This window comes from Dermochelys coriacea, chromosome 1 (assembly GCF_009764565.3).
Source record: "Dermochelys coriacea isolate rDerCor1 chromosome 1, rDerCor1.pri.v4, whole genome shotgun sequence".
Lineage (NCBI taxonomy): Eukaryota > Metazoa > Chordata > Testudines > Dermochelyidae > Dermochelys > Dermochelys coriacea.
This window is the reverse complement of record NC_050068.2, coordinates 260548013-260569094: the sequence shown is the minus strand read 5'-3', so window position 1 is coordinate 260569094 and position 21082 is coordinate 260548013. Positions and strand designations below refer to the sequence as shown.

Below are 21082 nucleotides of genomic sequence, written 5' to 3'. Positions count from 1 at the left end.
GACTAACAAATTTATTAGAGCATAAGCTTTCGTGAGCTACAGCTCACAGTGAGCTGTAGCTCACGAAAGCTTATGCTCTAATAAATTTGTTAGTCTCTAAAGTGCCACAAGTACTCCTTTTCTTTTTGCGAATACAGACTAACACGGCTGCTACTCTGAAACATTGGAAGATAATGTTGTCCTAAATCAGTAAACAAAGTAATACAATGGCATGGGGGTCCTGTTTTTGTTTGCAACACACTTATCTGTAGATCGACATCACATCTCTGAAAAGAACGTTTGCTAAGCTGCAAGGAAGAGCAAGCATTTTACTCAGTCTTTACAAAAGCCTGTGTATATTTTAAAAGTTCTATCAATCCAACAGCTGTGCTGTAATATTTCTGCAAAATCTCATATTCATAACTTTTTATTGTAAATAAAATCATTTTGGTGGCATACAATAAAATTCATTTTCCATCTTTAAAAATAAGCAGTAATTCATCTTGACAGTTTTTAGAAGAAGGGAATTTGTGGGTTTTAATCCCTCAACTTCATTTTATGCTTTTAAAAAGTATCATAATGGGGACTTAATACATTCACAATATCTTCTTATTGAAGTCTTGAGGACAACCACTTTTGCCTAAAACAGCATTGAGAAGCAGGATTTATTTAGTCAGAAAGAAAGGCAAGCTCTCCAGCTGGTCCACAAGTATTTTATAGTATTCTATTAAGAGCTTCTAAATTATCTAAACAATAAAGGAAGACTGACCCAGATTTTCAAAAGTGATCAGGGAGCATTGAACACCTATCCTCTGAAATTCAGGTTCTATTAGTATGTTTCAAATTTGGCACCCAAAATCACTTAAATGTTTTGAAAATCATGGCTTTTATTAGATTTAGCAGAAAATTTGTATTTTTATTTCTGAGAAATCTGTATGTACCAAAGATTCCTTATTGTTGAAGCCACACTGCCTCTGACACAGAAAAATCACACAAGCTTTCAGAAGTTCTCATGTCCCCTAACTCAAGGCAGAAATGCATATGTCAGAGCTCCTGACCAGTAAAGAGTGTATGTATATGCACATATATATAGGTAAAATGCTATATATTGGTCTCTATATAAAAGAGAAACTATATAGGCTACATTTAAAGTGAAAACTAGGACTAAAAATATGCACAAGATGGAAGATCAACATCACAATACATAAGCAGGATAGGTGGATTTCTAGGAGTTCAGAAATAGACTCAGCACAGTGCCAGGCAACACTTCATAACTGTATGAAGCAAGCTTTTTGTGTTTACCCTGAAGACCCTAAAAAAAAAAAAAAAAAAAAAAAAAAAGAGCAATTTGGGTGCTGGCATTCTTCTACAAAATAGGTTTTCCAACAGTATATCTTCCCAACAGATTTAACTTCAGTTATCTACGCTCCCATAAAAGCAGCTACAATACAAAAAGACTACCAAAGCTGCTATGTCCATGCTGGTGCTGCATGCATTCATGAGTGGCATTAAGACTTGTAGGGGGACATACCATGGTTATTTTCACTGCAGTAAGCTGAGCCACTTCATAAATTCTTTTCCAGTCAATTGTGGGAGAACTTGTCTGTCATTTCTGGACACACAGGGGAATGGTAAAAAGGTGCTGGAGCACTCAAGTGGAGCACACCTGCATCCACAGTGCAGAACCGTCAAGTTAGCTATTGATAAGCTGTGCTAACTCGGGCTTTAGCCTACCCCAACAGGCCAGGCAACTCGAGTTAAAAATACCACCCCACTCAGGTTAAATGTTTGTGTATGCTGACAGGACTTGAGTTACAGGTAGTATCTGAGATCACTTGATGCTTGTTTTTGCTGCACAGTTATCTCTGACAGTTCCAGACAATCAGTGAGAAATGCAAGATAACCACTGGAAATATGCTACAATTTTCAAACTTGAGTGCCTAAAATAGGAACTCAATCCATACTTGGGCACCTAAATAAAAGTGGCTAGATTTTCAGAGATGCCAAACACCCAGAACTTCCACTGAATTCTGTCAGTGCAAATACGAGCTACCTCAGCAGCTCTTAAAAATCAATTTTTTAAACATAATGGATTTTAGGCAGAAAAATAGCCCATGTAAGAAACCTGGTCTTGCAAATCAAAGAGCATGTCTACACAGGGATAAAAAAGCCTACAGCTGGCCCAGGTCAGTTGACTTGGGCTTGAGGGGTTCAGGTTCGAGGGTTGAGAAATAGATGTGTAGACATTCAGGCCTGGGCTGGATGGAGACCAAGCTCTGGGACCCTGTGACATACAGGGTCCCAGAGAGCCCAAATGTCTACACAGCAAACTTTAGGCCCACAGCCCAAGCCAGAGCCTGAGTCAGCTGACCTAAGCCAGCTGCAGTCATGCTGCACGTCTTTTATCCCTGTGTAGACAAACCCCAAGAGCCTCAAAAGGGACTTCATTAATTGTGTAAAGACCATGTTTAAATCCTATAACACTGCAGACTCTTTCAGATCTGTTATGCTGCATTCTCATAATAAGACAGACAACTAAAGGCTGTACAGAAATTAAAGTTGAACAACAGGAAGGCTAATAAGAAAGCAGTTTAAAGACCAGACCCATTTAAGGTGATAAATAAATTTGTTTAGGACAAATGAAGTGTCGTGTTTACAATAGACCAGAAACACTAAAATCTGACCGTATCATGTTTCAGAAAAACTGAATGAGAAGCATTCAAATAATTTTTTGTTCGTTTGAAACAGCATCTTTGAGGGAACAGGTCATCCAGATACAAGAGTAACTTTCGTCTCTAAGGTGTGTGACAAAGTTCCTCCTCTACCTTGGTGGGTCTTGCACTTATTGGCGGATTTGCTCACCTTGAAGCTTCATGGCAGCCCTCAGCTTGGCCATTTTTCTGAACCCACAGTCCAGGTCAACTCCTCCTGTGTCTGACCAGGAATTGGGAGGATTTGGGGGGAACCCGGGCCCACCCTCTACTCCGGGTTCCAGCCCAGGGCACTGTGGTATGCTGCTGACTAGAGTGCCTCCTGGAACAGCTGTGCGACAGCTACAACTCCCTAGGCTACTTCCCCATAGCCTCCTCCCAACACCTTCTTTATTGTCACCATAGGACCTTCTTCCTGGTGTCTGATAATGCTTGTACTCCTCAGTCCTCCAACAGTACGCCTTCTCACTCTCAGCTCCTAGCACCTCTTGCTCCTAGCTCCTCTCACGCAGCACAAACTGAAGTGAGCTCCCTTTTTAAACCCAGGTGCCCTGATTAGCCTGCCTTAATTGATTCTAGCAGCTTCTTGATTGGCTGCAGGTGTTCTAATCAGCCTGTCTGTCTTAAATGTCTCCAGAAGGTTCCTCATTGTTCTGGAACCTTCCTTGTTACCTTACCCAGGGAAAAGGACCTACTTAACCTGGGGCTAATATATCTGCCTTCTATTCCTCTCCTGTAGCCATCTGGTCCGACCCTGTCACAGGTGCCACAAACACTCCTTGTTTTTGCTGATGCAGACTAACATGGCTACCACACTGAACTTGTGTAGTTTGAAAGAGCAATGAGTAAGTCTGTGGTCCAACTGCACTATTCTTGCCCTGAATGGACAGTGAGCCACTTACAAAATTACTTAAGTCAAGGTCACACCATGGTACTAGCTCAATACAGCTGAGACTACAAAGCCAAAAGTTAGAAGTAGAGTAGGAATTTATATAATAAAATCTCAGCACCAGGTAGAGAAAAATGGATACACTCCATTTATTAAGAAAATTCTATATCAATATAAATAAAAATATTCATACCGCTTTTACTAGATTTTTAATAGTGTTTAAAATTATTATTCATGTTTTCCAAAGGCAAAAGTTGTTTGCCAGTAAGGCAACCAGCACAACCTGATTCTTGGCTGAAAACCAAAGCAACGTCACTGTAAGGAGTCTGCTTTCTCCAAAGAGCATATCTGGAAAAACTGATATGCTTTTATCATAATAAAACATCATGAATTTTAAGTTGCTGTAGAAAGTAATCAGACTAAAGTATATTTAAACCACTAAAAGTATTTCTCTTTAAAGGCAGGACTTCTTACAGACAATATTATTCAATGTCCCTGTCAAATAACGAGGTATTTTTTCTCTGTTGAGCACCATCTACAGTCGTGGGAATCTACTTCAGAAGAAGATGTGGATCCTGACCAAAGAAGCTTATAATTTAAAAAAACTGGATGGAAAATACAACTCATACACAAGACACCTGATGACCGGCAGGTTCAATCTCACAGCTGTGTAGCTGGTTTTTTATTTTAATTTCACTTGTGGGTTATCAAAGGGGATTCAGCGAACCTAACTCAGCAGAAATTAAAACGTTTTCTTTATTTGTTACTTAAAAGAAAAATTCAAAAGTAATAAATGGCCATTATTAAAACTCAGCAAGTTTCCTGTTTCCTCTCCTATTCCTACAGAACCAAACTATTCAGATGAAAGTATCACATAAGGAAAGAAGTGGTTAACTTCTCACAAGTATTGATAACTCAATGCAACATCATGAGTAGATCTCAGTTACCACAACATGCCCCACAAACCAGTACAAAACACTGAAAAAATAATCACTCTTAACATTGTAGGAGCATTTTTTAAAGCGAATGGGGTACTTTTATGTTATTGGTTTGAATTCGACTGGGTTGGTAATAAGAAAGGGATTACAATACCATCCAATGGCCATTTGCCAAAACAAAATGAATTGCAGTGTCCATATCACAAAACACAACTTTTACAACTGCCCCCTCCTTGTCAGTCTCAGCAGAAAAAAAGGTTAATTAGTGAATGGGCCACAGAGAATGGCCTTCACTCTCACTTCAAGAGGTATCAGAGCAGCAGCCCTGTTAGTCTGTATTCACAAAAAGAAAAAAGGAGTATGTGTGGCACCTTGCATCCGATGAAGTGAGCTGTAGCTCACAAAAGCTTATCCTCAAATAAATTTGTTAGTCTCTAAGGTGCCACAAGTACTCCTTTTCTCTTTTCAAGAGGAAGCCTCTCTACAAGTCAGGTCTGAAGTATCTCGGCAGGGAGATGAGGTCAGTGTATGAAAAAAGCAATGTTACTGCCTTAAATATACTCATGAAGGACAGGTTAAATTCATCAGCTTCTGAGCACCGAATTCACTTTAGAAATAATACTGGGACAAGGAATGGTCTGACTGTCTAGTGATAAATGCTCTGATCTACCTCTGGGGAGACTTAAGTTTGATAAAAAGAAAAGGAGTACTTGTGGCTCTAATAAATTTGTTAGTCTCTAAGGTGCCACAAGTACTCCTTTTCTTTTTGCGAATACAGACTAACACGGCTGCTACTCTGAAACCTTAAGTTTGATACTTGTTCCTGTTTTCTTGTTTCCCAGACTGAGAATACTGCAAAAGCAAGAAAATTCAATGCTTGCTTATATGCACAGGGGCACCAAATTTAACTAAAGTGTGATTTTAAACAAATTTAGTTAAATCTGTACAAACAGCTGTGTGGACATTCTTATTTCAATTTAAACCAGGCTTATTTTGGTTTGGTTTAAATCGATGAAGAACAGGTTTAAACTAAACCTAAATGAGCCACTCAAAATAAGAGTTCATACAATGGTTTGCAAAAAGAAAAGGAGTACTTGTGGCACCTTAGAGACTAACAAATTTATTAAAGCATAAGCTTTCATGAGCTACAGCTCACTTCATCGGATGCATATGGTGGAAAAAACAGAGGAGAGATTTATATACACACACACACACACACACACACACAGAGAACATGTTTCAGAATAGCAGCCGTGTTAGTCTGTATTCGCAAAAAGAAAAGGAGTACTTGTGGCACCTTAGAGACTAACAAATTTATTAGAGCATAAGCTTTCGTGAGCTACAGCTCACTTCATCGGATGCATTTGGTGGAAAAAACAGAGGAGAGATTTATATACACACACACACAGAGAACATGAAACAATGGGTTTATCATACACACTGTAAGGAGAGTGATCACTTAAGATAAGCCATCACCCACAGCAGGGGGGGGAAAGGAGGAAAACCTTCCATGGTGACAAGCAGGTAGGCTAATTCCAGCAGTTAACAAGAATATCAGAGGAACAGTGGGGGGTGGGGTGGGAGGGAGAAATACCATGGGGAAATAGTTTTACTTTGTGTAATGACTCATCCATTCCCAGTCTCTATTCAAGCCTAAGTTAATTGTATCCAGTTTGCAAATTAATTCCAATTCAGCAGTCTCTCGTTGGAGTCTGTTTTTGAAGCTTTTTTGTTGAAGTATAGCCACTCTTAGGTCTGTGATCGAGTGACCAGAGAGATTGAAGTGTTCTCCAACTGGTTTTTGAATGTTATAATTCTTGACGTCTGATTTGTGTCCATTCATTCTTTTACGTAGAGACTGTCCAGTTTGGCCAATGTACATGGCAGAGGGGCATTGCTGGCACATGATGGCATATATCACATTGGTAGATGCGCAGGTGAACGAGCCTCTGATAGTGTGGCTGATGTGATTAGGCCCTATGATGGTATCCCCTGAATAGATATGTGGACAGAGTTGGCAACGGGCTTTGTTGCAAGGATAGGTTCCTGGGTTAGTGGTTCTGTTGTGTGGTGTGTGGTTGCTGGTGAGTATTTGCTTCAGATTGGGGGGCTGTCTGTAAGCAAGGACTGGTCTATCTCCCAAGATCTGAGAGAGCGATGGCTCGTCCTTCAGGATAGGTTGTAGATCCTTGATGATGCGTTGGAGAGGTTTTAGTTGGGGGCTGAAGGTGATGGCTAGTGGCGTTCTGTTCTTTTCTTTGTTGGGCCTGTCCTGTAGTAGGTGACTTCTGGGTACTCTTCTGGTTCTGTCAATCTGTTTCTTCACTTCAGCAGGTGGGTATTGTAGTTGTAGGAATGCATGATAGAGATCTTGTAGGTGTTTGTCTCTGTCTGAGGGGTTGGAGCAAATGCGGTTATATCGTAGCGCTTGGCTGTAGACAATGGATCGAGTGGTATGATCTGGATGAAAGCTAGAGGCATGTAGGTAGGAATAGCGGTCAGTAGGTTTCCGATATAGGGTGGTGTTTATGTGACCATCGCTTATTAGCACCGTAGTGTCCAGGAAGTGGATCTCTTGTGTGGACTGGTCCAGGCTGAGGTTGATGGTGGGATGGAAATTGTTGAAATCATGGTGGAATTCCTCAAGAGCTTCTTTTCCATGGGTCCAGATGATGAAGATGTCATCAATGTAGCGCAAGTAGAGTAGGGGCATTAGGGGACGAGAGCTGAGGAAGCGTTGTTCTAAGTCAGCCATAAAAATGTTGGCATACTGTGGGGCCATGCGGGTACCCATCGCAGTGCCGCTGATTTGAAGGAAAGAAAGTGCCTCCTTCTACTCAACAGCAAGTCATCAGGCCTATTAAGGAGCAGATGTAACTAATTTGAAAGGGACAGCTGTTCACTTGGCCACTGTCTTCAGAAGAATGGTGTCTGATATGCCCCGAAGACATTAATGGTATTTGGAAGGAAGAGGGGCAAGCCATAGTCTTAAAATGTGAATTATAATGATGTTTCAGGTACAGTCAAAGATAGAGAGGAAAAATACATGGGAAAAAGTTAGGACATTTGTTTCTTTTTGTATTTAATTATATTAACAGAGTTAAAGCTCCTGCAGAAGTTATCCATAGTAGATTAAATTAGCCAAGGTACAGCCAATTAAAGAGACATGATCAAAGTTCTAAAATGTGAGCAATGTTTCCTCCTCTCCCTCCACTTCTCAGTTCGCAAAATCCACACACAATTCATTATTTCTCCTAAACAGGAAATGGGGAGTAGTGGAAGCTGCCAACATACATGTGCATTCATAATAGAAAAACATTGATAAGATGAGTCAGATTTTAAAAAGGTGATCAAAATAATTTTAGAAAGTCTATTTACTGAAGTATCCACTAAAATCTAGGTAACTAAAACCTCCATCACTTCCATTTATTTAAAAAATGCTAGCACTACTATACACCTATTCACGACTTCAAAGGTTCAAAACCATCAGCTAAACAATTTGATTTGATTTTTTTTTTTTTTTTTTTTTTAGAAGAGAACTTAGTGTTGGTGAAAGACCCATTATCTAACCTTATGGATAGTTTTTACCCAGAAAGAACTTCTGTGGCTATGAAACCCACAAACAATAGGTAGAATGAAGAATGAATAACTCATTTACCACAGGTTTCAGAGTAGCAGCCGTGTTAGTCTGTATTCGCAAAAAGAAAAGGAGTACTTGTGGCACCTTAGAGACTAACAAATTTATTAGAGCATAAGCTTTCGTGAGCTACAGCTCACTTCATCGGATGCATCCGAATGCATCCGATGAAGTGAGCTGTAGCTCACGAAAGCTTATGCTCTAATAAATTTGTTAGTCTCAAGGTGCCACAAGTACTCCTTTTCTTTTTGCGAATACAGACTAACACGGCTGCTACTCTGAAACAGTAATAGGAGAGGGTCTACCTGGCAAAAGATCCCCCCCCTCTCTTCCACCATACTCTGGGTGAAGTCTTCTCTTCAGCCCTGCAGTGGCAATTGGGAATGAGCCTTTGGACGGCTGAATTTTCACTTTAAGCAACAGGATGGCCTTAGGGAAAATGGTGCCCTGGGTGAACTTGTATTTTGGCCCCCTGGCCAAACTGCCTCCCCCGCCATTGCCCTAGGCCCCACTGCCTCCCCTGACCTCCACAAATCCCCCCTAGCCCCCATTACCTCCCAAGAATTTCTCACCCATACCCCCTGGGCCCTGCTGCCTTCCCAGACTCCCTACCCATCCCATGGCCCCCCGGCCCTGCTGTCTCCCCCACTGCCCAAGTTCCCTTCCATGGCCTCACACCCCAGACCTAGCCTGTTCCTTGCCTCTTGACCATGGATGGTGACCCCTGATCACAGCGCCCTGCGCAGTGCCCACATCGCCCACCTCACCATAAGGCTGGCCCTGTTAAGAGGGACTCTGATAAATTGAGACCGAGGGCATGTCTACACTGGCAGAGTTACAGCGCCGCTCAGAGCACTGAAGGGAAACTGCTGTTGTGTGTTCACACTGTCAGCTGCCTGTGCAATAGCATGTTCACACTTACGGCACTTGCAGCAGTATTCAGAGCGGTGCACTCTGGGCAGCTATCCCACAGAGCATCATCTCCTCCCCTTCTGCTGCTAAGAGCTGTGGGAAGGCAGGCAGAGGCGTCACGGGGCATCCTGGGTCCTGTCCCACTGACCTGTGATGCACTGCTTCGTATCCCAGCAGTCCCTGTGCTTCTGTCCACATTTGGCACCATCTTTCAATGGTTTATGTATTGCGCACCCTGCCTCTTTGGGCTACAGGAATGGATCCTGAACTGTTGATCAGTATGCTGCTCGGTCTGACCAACTCGTCACGAGTGGCAGTGGAGTTATTCCTTAAACTAAAAAGGCAAGAGGAGTGCAACATTGATTTTGCCACACGTAGTAGCTACGACACGAGATTGCTTGAGGCATTCAAGGAGATGCTGACCACAGTGGAATGCCACTTTTGGGCTGGGGAAACAAGCACCGAGTGGTGGGATCACATCGACATGCACATCTGGGATGATGAACAGGGGCTGCAGAACCTTCGGATGAGGAAAGCCACATTCATGGGACTGTGTGATGAGTTTGCCCCAGCCTTATGGCACAAGAATGAGAGCTGCCCTGTTGTTGAAGAAGCGCATGGCGATTGCACCTTGGAAGCTGGTTACTCCAGACTGCTACCAATCGGTTGCTAATCTTTTTGGTGTGGGAAAGTCTACCGTTGGACTTGTGTTGACAGAAGTGTGCAGGGCCATTAATCGAATCCCTCTCTGAAAGACCGTGATTCTGGGTGTGACATTATAGATGGCTTTGCACAAATGGGCTTCCCTAACTGGAGGTTTCAGAGTAGCAGTCGTGTTAGTCTGTATTCGCAAAAAAGAAAGGGAGTACTTGTGGCACCTTAGAGACTAACTAATTTGTTAGTCTCTAAGGTGCCACAAGTACTCCTTTTCTTTTTTTTGCTAACTGGGGGTGCGATAGATGGCACGCATATTCCAATTCTGGCATCAGACCACCTAGCCACTGAGTACATTAATCACAAGGGGTATTTCTCAATGGTTCTCCTCGCGTATGAATCACCGTGGGTGTTTCAGAGATGCTAATGCAGGCTGGTCCGGAAACGTGCATGAAGCACACATCTTTTGGAACACTGGCCTATTCAGGAAGCTGCAAGCAGGTACTTTCTCCTGGACCAGAAGATAACCAAAGGGGAAGTTGAAATGTCCACTGTGATCCTGGAAGATCCTGTCATCCCCTTGATACCGTGGCTTATGAAGCCAAAAGCAGGGCAACTTGACAGCAGCAAGGAGCGGTTCAACAACAGGCTGAGCGAGTAGAGAATGACTGTTGAGTGTGCTTTTGGCCATTTAAAAGCCCGTTAATGCTGCCTCTATAGGAAGCTGGACCTGGCCAATGACAATATTCCTATGGTTAGAGATGCATGCTGTATGCGCCATAATATTTGTGAAGGGAAGGGTGAAATCTTCACTCAGGGCTGGACCGCAAAGGCTCAGCATCTGGAGGCTGAGTTCGAACAGCCAAAGACCAGGGCGATTAGAGGGGCACAGCACAGGGCCATAAGGATCAGGGATGCCTTGAGGCAGCAATTTGAAGCTGAAAGCCACTAATGTTGATATGCTTGAGAGTGCTGTGCTTGTAATGCTAGGATGATGCAATATGTGGGTTTAAAATAATTGTATGTTGTTTTGCATGACTCTTTTTGCTGTCAATTAATAGAATAAAGATTGCTTTAAAACCAACACAATTCTTTTATTAAAAAAAGACAACAACCGGAGGAGAGAGTTAAACAAAAAAAACCCTTCAGCAGTGAGGGGGATGGGGGAAGGGAAGGTCCCAGGAGGAGGAGGGCTCCCAGGACAGCTAAAGACTTATGTATGTCCAGGGATCATATCCAACCTTCTCTGTTGGAGTACAATGCAGTAGGTACTATATTTCAGCAGGGCCAAACTGCAGAGGGATGGGTGTTGTGTGCAGTGGGTAGCGGGAGTCCGCAGTGCAGGACTGCGAGGGGGGAGGAGTGGAATGCTGCAGGTATAGACTGGAGCCAGGAGGTTGATAAGAGTGTGTTGGCGGTGTCTGAGGGGCACATGGTAACCATTTTGCAACAGCGGCTGCAGGAGAGGGCGGGCGCGGAGCTGCTTGATTTGAAGAGCTAGTATCGCCTGAAGCATGTCTGCTTGGCACTCCATAACCTTTAAGAGACGCTCCATGGCTTCATTCTGGTGTGCCACGTTCTTCTTTCAGTCCCTCTTCTCATTGTCTCACCACTCCTTCAATTCCTGTTTCTCGGCGGCGGAATGCATCATAACATCACACAGAAAGTTCTCCTTAGTTCTTCTTGGCCGCTTTCTAATTCTGCGCAGCTGTTCAGCCACTGATAACAAAGAGGGAGGTTGGGCTCCCAAGGTCGTTTGTGAAGTTTAAACGCAACGTTTTACAGCAGCAGTATTGTTTGCAACACAGAAAATACTGACTCAGTGCTTTAAAACACAGCCAGTGCTCTCACATCTGTCACTAACTGGCTAACCCCAGGCAAGCACACATGAGCCACAAGACCCCCAAAATGGTGAGTAGCTGCAGGGGCAGGGTAAATCAGCGTTCCCGGTCCCTGCTGTACACTTGGCACATGGCTCTTGGGGAAAGCCAGCACTGTAGGGTGGGCCTGAAAATCATTCCTGTCCCCAGACTTTCCACAGGATAATGGAAGATATCTCACTGCTAAGGGCAAGCAGGAAATCAAGCAAGGGTCTTCTCCAAGCCTGCAGCTTCCGCCCTGGACCCAATGAGGCTCGCCTGTGTGCAGCAATGCTCCCCACCCCACGACAGCACAATGGCACGGAAAAATTACTGTTAATGGGGCAAGAAATAAAGCAGCTCTGACGAGGAACCTGCGGCAGCTGATTGCCCAGTATCTCCATGAGAGTTTCCTAGAGATCTCCGAGGGAAGATTCCTGTGAAGTGAAAGAGCCAATCAACAGCCGGTTCCACCGCTCAGACTAGGCAAGAAGTGGGAGACAAGCCTGCTTTCTGCAACCCTCCTGCCTCTGACAAATCACTTCAGCGATTCCCAAAAATCGGATCCACTTACCAGGAGCCTCCTCTCCTGTTTGCACTTCGCCAAGATCTGACTATTGACACTGGTTAGCCTCCTCCAAGGTAGAAAAGAGCTCCGGGCTGCATGCATCTCTGACCTCCAAGTCATCCTCTGCCTCTGGGTCCCCCTCCCCCACCACATCCTCATCCAAGATTTCCTCATCCTGGGCTTGGTCCACTCTTGACTGGCATGCAAGCCACCAAAGTATGCACAGTGGTCTTTGCAGTGGAAGTGGGGTCACCACCAAGTATTGCGTCCAGCTCCTTGTAGAACCAGCAGCTCGTGGGCACAGCACCAGAGCAGCTGTTTGCCTCCCACGTCTTGTGATAGGCATTCTGCAGCTCCTTCACTTTGACCCTGCACTGCAATGTGTCCCTGTAATGGCCCCCTTCTGTCATGCATCGTGAAATCTGTCAGTAGGTATCATCATTCCTATGGCTGAAGCGCAGCTGGGACTGGACAGCCTCCTCTCCCCAAATGCTGATACGGTCCAGCAGCTTGGCACTGCTCCGAGCAGGGCATCACCTGATGTGTGGAGCAGGCATGGCCACCTGGAAAGATTCACTGAGACCAGTGCACGCATCACCAAGCAAACAGGAAGGGGACTTTCAAAATTCCCAAGGAATTTAAGGGGTGGGGCTGATGGTTGGTCACCTGAGGGCAGGGCAGTAGAGTTCAAACCGAGGACCAGAGAGGTGAGAACAGGCATTGTGGGACACCTCCCAGAGGACCACTGCAGCGCTGTAATTGACCACGATGTCTGCCCTAGCACCGCAGCGCTGTAGCCCCGGCGCAGAAAGCTGTACACCTCTTGTTGGGTTGTTTTTTTTTTTTTTTAAAGCACTACAACTGCGCAGTTTCTGTGCACTAAGTGGTTTGGCAGTGTGTAAAGCTTGGGAGTTATAGCGCAGAAAGCTGCTTTACTGCTCAGAAACTTGCCAGTGTAGTCAGGGCCCCAAGAGCTAGGGATTCTGCCTTATACCACTTCCCAAAGATCAGTGGCAACTTGTCAACTCCCTCTCTCCACTGCTCAAGCAAAAGCAGAAAAAGAATGAAAGGTGATAAGCCTCCAGGAATACAGAACTTAACACCTATATGGGAGGTGATAACTGCCCTATAACAAAAAGATTATCACAGTGGAATCCAATCTATGAATAGACTGAAGCTTCACTTGTATGTACTGTATTATGAAAGGTTTCAGAGTAGCAGCCATGTTAGTCTGTTTCTGCAAAAAGATGAAGTGAGCTGTAGCTCAAGAAAGCTTATGCTCAAATAAATTTGTTAGCCTCTAAGGTGCCACAAGTACTCCTTTTCTTTTTGTCTATTATGAAAGTTATCCATTTTTGAGAAGAGGTGAACCAGTTCAGCTGCACCCATCATTGATACCACCAACCACCAATTTTTGTAATACAGACATAACTTAAGAGAATACATGGTTTTCTGGGTTCTTCTGTTTTCCAAATTAACGTTCATGAAATTAAAATTTAATTTCTGTCCTTAGGAGAAATTTTGCAGCTTATGAGACTTCTCTCTGCTATGCTATCCAAAAGAAACGTTTTACCTATTTCATTGTGCAAACAGAAGTACTTTGGGAATCCTACTTTGCCACACAACATGGGGCTTGAAATGAATGCAGGCTATCTGGGAAAAATGCCAGATGTCAGTTAAAAGATCTCTTATTAGCCTGCAAGTAAAGCACACACAAATATTTGCCAGCATGGTTTTGTACTAAAGGGTTATAAAACTAGAAGGGTTTAGGACATTTACAATCCCAAGAGGTCCACATACCAGTAGAAAAGCTATTAGCTGGAAACTTAACAGAAAAACAAAAAGAAAAGGAGTACTTGTGGCACCTTAGAGACTAACTAATTTATTAGAGCATAAGCTTTCATGAGCTACAGCTCACTTCATCGGATGCATTTGGTGGAAAACAAAAAGAAAAACAGTTTCACAGGCCCCATCCATACTGAGGATTTTGGGGGATTTCTAACTGGTTAGGTCCTCAGAATACACAAAGAAAGTGAAACTTTTCCTACCATATATGCTACCCTTCCAGATTTCTGATTCAAGAATCTTACAAGCATTTTAACATGAAACAGACAAGTAGAATGAGCAAGTATTTTTGTAGTTAAAGGGAGGGAGGGAGGGAGAGTCGGGCATTAGACTGAGTCAAATACTGAATTCTGTTCGCAGCTCTGCCAATGACTCACTTGTGACTTTACGAAGTTACAACCTTGCTATGACTCAGATTTCCCAACTGTGAAGTGGCAATCATGCTTATAACTTTTGTGAAGCACTCTGATAACTACGGATCAAGGTATATATGTGCTAAATATTATATTTGGACAGCAGTTAAAAAGCATACTGTAAAACCTCACAGTAGCAAAAGCAATGCTGGCTACTACCTTAGATGACAAACTTGTTACTGTATGTTTTAAACGCTCGATATAGGACAACAAGAATCTTCATATAAAACAACGCTACTGCTGAATTCAGGAATTTTTGGATGAGATATATTACTTGGGGGTGATTATCACACAGCACTCAGGCCAACTATTATGCATATCATATTCAAAAGTAGGATATTAAATTAGAAAAGTTCACTAGCAGAGAGTAATGTAGTTATATTAAACCAAATGCCTGTCAACCAGTAACTGCGGTGCTACTGTAAATATTATTCTGAGCAGAACATCCAGTTAAAAACTGTTCTGTAAAAGTTATTAGGTAGTACCACCACTAGTTAAATAATCTGGTTTGAAATGATCTTAGACATTCCTTCAGACAGAACTATTATAATTATTTATATTACTATAGCGTCCGGATGCCACTATCGGCATCTAGGGGCCTTACTGTGCTAGGTGAGACGAAAAAAAAAAAGTCCCAGCCTCATAGAACATAAGTGGTATCTTATCATTCTTACCCAAAACAAAATATATTTAAGAGTTGCAAAGACCTAAAATGACAGGAATCAAGACCAGAAATCTGTAAACACCTAACATGTTTTGCAGAAAATATATCACCATGGACCTATTTAAATACAATGAAAAAGTTTTCTTGACAAGCTACTCAAGTGTCAAACAAAGGTATGCTGGTTAATGAAACAGCCTTATACAAATGTGGAATGGCTCAGTATTCAATGTTTGGGATATTTTGGGGTGCTCTCTTAAGACGGCTGCTTACTAAAGGTTCATTATACAGGTTTTACTACAGCTAATCTGAATCTGTTTATTTTTAGTTGCAAAATAAAACATTACAGTAACTTGTTGCTACAAAAACCAAAATATATCTTACTCAAAGAGACTAATAGCTTTGCATATTTATTCAGATTTATACATTATGGTAAAATTGTGCATTTACAGGGCTTCAAGGTGCCACAACATTTAATTTATCAAAATATGACTAAGCTATATTACTTATTTTAATTGCATTAAACCACTAAAACCAGAACGTGTTAGAATTTTATTAGTTGAAAAATACATCTTTACTTTGTTCCATACCCACAAAGTTGTTACTCATCTGTAAGGCTGCCAATCTTTCATGGAGGTCACGGAAGTCACGGATTTCGTGACTTTCTGGGATTTCTGCAGAAACTATGCCCCCCTGGAACAGCAGTGGCAAGGTCCCAGGCCTCTTCCCACCTCCAGAAGCGGCACCGTCCGCTCGAGTGCGTGCACGCACATGCGCACACACTCTCCTCCATAGCAGGTAAGAGATAGTTAAGGGAATTTTTAGTAAAAGTCATGGACAGGTCACTGGCCATGACTTTTTGGTTATTGCCCGTAATGTGTCCGTGACTTTTACTAAAAATACCCATGACTAGACCATAGCCTTACTCATCTGTTATAGATAGAGCTCATAGCACCACTTATTAGTTAAGGTTGCCCGATACGTTCCACTGAATAATTAAGTTAGACAAACAATTCAGACTGAAGTTTTCCATGCCAAGTATCTGCCTCAAGCTGATTTGGGTGGTCCCCCCTCCCAATTTTGAACAAAAATGATCCAGCCATTTCTGAAAAAGAAGTTAAGGAAAAAATGTTGTTTTGTCCACGTTTAAAAAAAAAAAAATCACCACAACCATTTAATTGAGAAGCTGTAGTACCTCCATGACTTAGGAGCAGGGAATTTAAATTTGGCAATGGAGGGTGGGGGGCTCACCCTGGGACCAGGGGTGTGCTTTTTTGTCATTCATGTGAAAAACTGCCCAAGTTTGGCCCTGTTACAAGCTCTTAAAAACAAACAAACAAACAAACAAAAACCTGTTTGGACATGCTCAGTAATATCTTGTTAGGGTTTGGCAGCTATATTTTCTTAATTTTTCTGGCATCAGGGATGCTCCATAAACCAGAGCTACAAGGTTGAGCAGGACTTTCCTTGCAATTGCTCCTCCTGGCAGCCAGGGCCACTGTGATGCTAGGCACTAGAACAGTGAAAGGAGATTCTTTCTTCATTTGCTCTCAATGTTCTTCCCCTCCGCATTTGAGTCAAGACTGGGACTCAGCAGAGGGAAACTTGGACAAGGACCCTGGATGCAGGGTGGACTGGGATTAGGTAAGCAAGGAAGGCGGAGTTCTGTGGGGAAAAAAATAATAGATGATCATGTAATTAAAGTCTATCAAAGTCTACTATAACGCAAATGCACATGAAGATCAAATTAAAGTTGCACAGGCAATCATAATTCTGTTTTTTCTTAGCTTTAAAGTGCTTGATTTTGCAACCTTAACATTCTTTTGATGTAGTTTTTTAATGTAACTTTTAGCATCTGATGACTCGGACCACAGAGAAATGGAGTCAAACTCTGGAAAGTCGCTTTTTGAGAACAAGTGAATAGCTTATTTTAAAACCACTAGGCTTTACATAATCAGTCAAGTTGAAACTGGTTAAAAAAAAAGAGATCTAACAACTCGAGAACTTGCAAAAAGGAGCCCCAAACATGTACACAGTGTCACTGTTGGTGTTGTCTTTAGGTCACGTACTATCAATTGAAGTGACTGCGAAGCGTCCACTGTCAGGAAAGCTTTAGCCAAACTGAAATTGAGCAGAGATCCTGTGAACTCTATCGTCACTGTTGATGCAAGGAACGACTTCTCATAGTTCACCAGTAGTCCCAAGTAGGAGAACAGAGAGAGGATACAATCTAAGCCTGTTCCAGTCTCCTCCCAGGAGGTGCCTCTGATCAGCTACTAGTTCAGATATCACCAAATTTGGATTCCCTAAGGAATCCCTGTGAATTCCTTAGGTGAGCCACTATTATGCCCAGACAATTGGTGAAAACTTCTCAGTGTCATGAAGAGTCTGAAGGGCAGAACTCTGTATCAGTAATGGTTTGGCTCCACTCTGGACATTAGGTACCTCCTGTGGGCTGGATGGATAGCTATACGGAAGTACACATCCTGCAAGCTAAGCACTACAAACAAGTCTTGAGCTTGGAGTGACAGAACGACCGAGTCAAGCGTTACCATTCTGAACCTGAGACTGCATATGTATTTGTTGAGTCTACTCAGGCCTAAGATAGGATGAAGATCTCCCTTTTTATTTTCAGAATGAGGAAATATAAGAAAAAGAAGCTTCTTCCCTAAAATTCCTGAAGAACCTGCTCTACGGCTCCTATTAAAACCAATGAGACTACTTTTGTTAGTAATAGGCTCGTGAGAAGGGTCCTTGAAGAGGAATGGTGATGGGAATAGGAAGTAGTGAGTGCAACTGGAGGGGGTAGCCTTGGGCAATAATCTCCAACACCCGTCTATCTGATGTTACAGCAGACCATGCCTGATGGAATGGGGTGATGTGGCTTCTGAATGTTGAGATCCATGGACTCATTCTCATGCAGCTCATGACCACCTCATCAATTCTGCGATGAGTCATCACAACTGGTCAAGGAAGGCTGTCACTCCCTATTGTACCTCAGACATTTCCTGCCATAGTACTTGTCTGTCTGTAGTAAGGTGAGGCACCCTGTCTGCTGTAGCATGGTTGAGGGTGGTATGCCTTTGATAGGGCAGGTGAGTATAAATTCCCAAGGAGCATGATGTCTCCTTGGAATCTTTCAAGTGAGTGTAGGGTGCTATCGGTCCATCTGCTGAACAGTTCCAAGCCCTCAGAGAGCAAGTCCTGACATGTGGCTGGTACCCCATGAGGAATGACTGAAGGTTGGAGCCACCAGACTCTCTGCACTGTCACCTCCATGGCCATAGATCAGGCTGTGGTGTGTATCGCTGCCTGCAAGCACATCATGGCCACTAGTCAGCCTTCCTTTATGAAGTCTTTCAGGTTCCTCTCTGCTTTCATGAGGGAGGTTTGCCACAAAGGGCATTACCATGTTCCCCATGAAGATGCAGTTGGCCAGCAGCACCTGGCAGTTGGCCACTTAAGTGGTGTAAAGCCAAAGAGAGCACCTTTCTTCCAAATGCTTCTACATTTGGGATCCTGGTCTTGGTAGATTTTGACTTCTGATGTCTAACATGACTAGGGAACCAAGGTTAGGATGGGCGCAAGCGTATTCTAACCATGAGGGTCTCTGATACCATTTCAACCATTTGGTTGAACCATTGGTGTTATAGTAACCTTGTGGCTAGCCCTTGCCAGATCTAGGCAATCCCAACAGGACCAGCAGCCAACAAAATGTCAAACAGTTTGTGAGATTTTTCAGAGATGACTGAAGTCTCAATGTCCAAGGTGTCTGAAATCCATACCACGAGCTCCTGAAAAGCCTTGAAATCACCTAGTGCTGGTGTCAATGCTACCGCTTTGTTCAGGGAAGATAAAAAGAGGTCCTTAGGCAGTGAGAGTGATCATTCAGTTTCTGAATCTCACCCCTCTGTATTTTGGTGACAAAGATCTTGCCAGCCAAGACACAACAGAGGCAGACTTCTTCTGTGAATGAGGGCACTGACTCCTAGAGGCCTGGGAAAGTGGGCCCCAATAATCCTAGTAGGGCCACTGTGGCACTCCATACATGTACAGATAGTCAGCACTGAACCAGTGTTAATCCCAACAGGCCACTGGTCAAGGTCTGGATAGATCCTTGGTTCTCTCAGCTCTAATGCTTGAAGTCTTCAATGGAGTAGGTCCATGCTGGACCCCAATGAAAAGGTGTGTACCGAGGATGGCAACAAGTACACCTCCTTTGTAATGCGATGCCTGTTGGTAAAATGTTTTCCATGCCAAGGATTACATCAGTGCTGGTTTGTGACTCTTCCAGGAGTGGTTCCAGTGTGCTTCAAGTCTGTCCTGCTGGTGCCAGAGTCGACATCAATAGGAATACTTCTGGTACCTGGCCCAGTGCCAGTGGGGTCTGCTGTGCTGCAGTCTGCTCCTTTCCACACATCTTTGATGCCATGAGAGACTTGGGTGACATATCTCTGTGTTTTTCTGCATCTCTACAAGTGGACACTGAGATCCTGAACCAGTGATTGGGGCAGCTCTTTTCAACACTTGCTTTGATGTCCGAGTTGTCAGTTTCAACGCTAGGGGAAGTACCAGGGCCAATCTGCCTTCTATGCTGTGTCATTTACCTCCTGGATAAAGTGCTAGAAGATGCGGGCTAGACCATAAGAGGGGTCTTTGAATTTGATTTTTGTGGATCTAATGCTACTGTCATAGACTGTTCCAGAAGATGGAGCTTTAGTCTCATACCTCTCAACTTCTGCCTCACCTGTCTGGAATGTGGAACTCTCCCAAGCAGAATAGGCATCCAGCGCCCCTCTCTTTCAGGAAAATTATTCCATCATAGAATGGCCCAGGCTTAAAGCCTGCAGGTTTTGAGTTGACCATTTCTCAATCCTCCTACAGGGAGGGTTGTACAGTGGGGTCCATTCAGCAACTTTTGGCTCAACAAGTGCTAGAACAGACTGCAGTGATTAAAATCAAAGAATGAAGGTAGTTCTGAGGAGTCTCAGAAGATTTTAAGTCATTTAACCAAAGCTAAAATCTAGCAGGTTGGACACCAGGTAGGTTCCATCTCACTACCTTGGGCAGTAAGAGATGGAACTGAGGGAGAGTTGTGGCCGCCTCGCCCCTTATGCCTTTGTACAGGAACAAGAGGAGGCATAAGTAAGGTTAAGGTTTTGTCACGGACATTTTTAGTAGAAGTCAGGGACTGGTCATGGGCAATAATGAAAAATTCACAGAGGCCCGTGACCTGTCCCTGACTTTTACTCCCGGCTGGTGCTGGCTGAAGTCATGGAGGTCTTTGGAAGTCACAGATTCCATGATTTCCATGACCTCCATGACTAAATTGCAGCCTTAGGCATAAGACATATGCATGGCCCAGAAAGACACTATTAAAAAATAATCCAATCTTACATGCATGCACACCCTAGAACGGGATCCAGTCTCGAAGAACAAAAATTATTGCTGGAGTCAATCTATACCAAAACTACATTTGTAGCTGAAGTTAAAATGAGATCTAAACTAATGAACTAGCAGATGTCACTGAACAATAATCAAAGATATAGGCTGATGAAGTAGTAAACAAATTTTTGACTGCAGAGTCAATCCTTTTTTCCAGAGGAAGACAGAATACTCTCTTCATTTGGATGAAATCAACAAAGAGCAGAAAAAGTAAGAAAGCTAGTGTTCCTATTTCAAGCAATAAATAAAAACTGGGTTACAGATGAATATATCATACTGCAGAAAACTTAGGCCATCAAATTAAGAATATTTTTTTAATCCTCTCATCCTCATTGTGCCTCTTTTCTGTTTAATCAGTCAACTGTAAAACATGCTTTGAGTTCACAAAATCTTTTTTGCCAAACTGAACGCACCAAGAATGTGCACAGTCATGAACTAACTTAGCACCAAGCATAAGCAATCTTACTGTAATGATAGTGGCATAGATAATGCATTATACCAAATACATGATCCAGTGTATCAAACTCACTGGGCTCTCTCTCCCCTAATTTAGGAAAGATAAATGGTTAAT

At 43.1% G+C, this 21082-nt stretch overlaps 1 protein-coding gene and 1 long non-coding RNA gene across 17 annotated transcripts in view; one reads left to right on the top strand and one right to left on the bottom strand.

Annotated features, from left to right (window-relative positions):
• The window catches only part of TNRC6B (trinucleotide repeat containing adaptor 6B), a 239845-nt gene that overhangs the window by 89092 nt on the left and 129671 nt on the right, over positions 1 to 21082 (bottom strand). The window lies entirely within an intron of this gene.
• On the top strand, positions 12672 to 20317 carry LOC122457380. The gene is made up of 2 exons (XR_006276894.1): positions 12672 to 14476; positions 15665 to 20317. It is a non-coding gene; the product is annotated as an uncharacterized LOC122457380 (long non-coding RNA).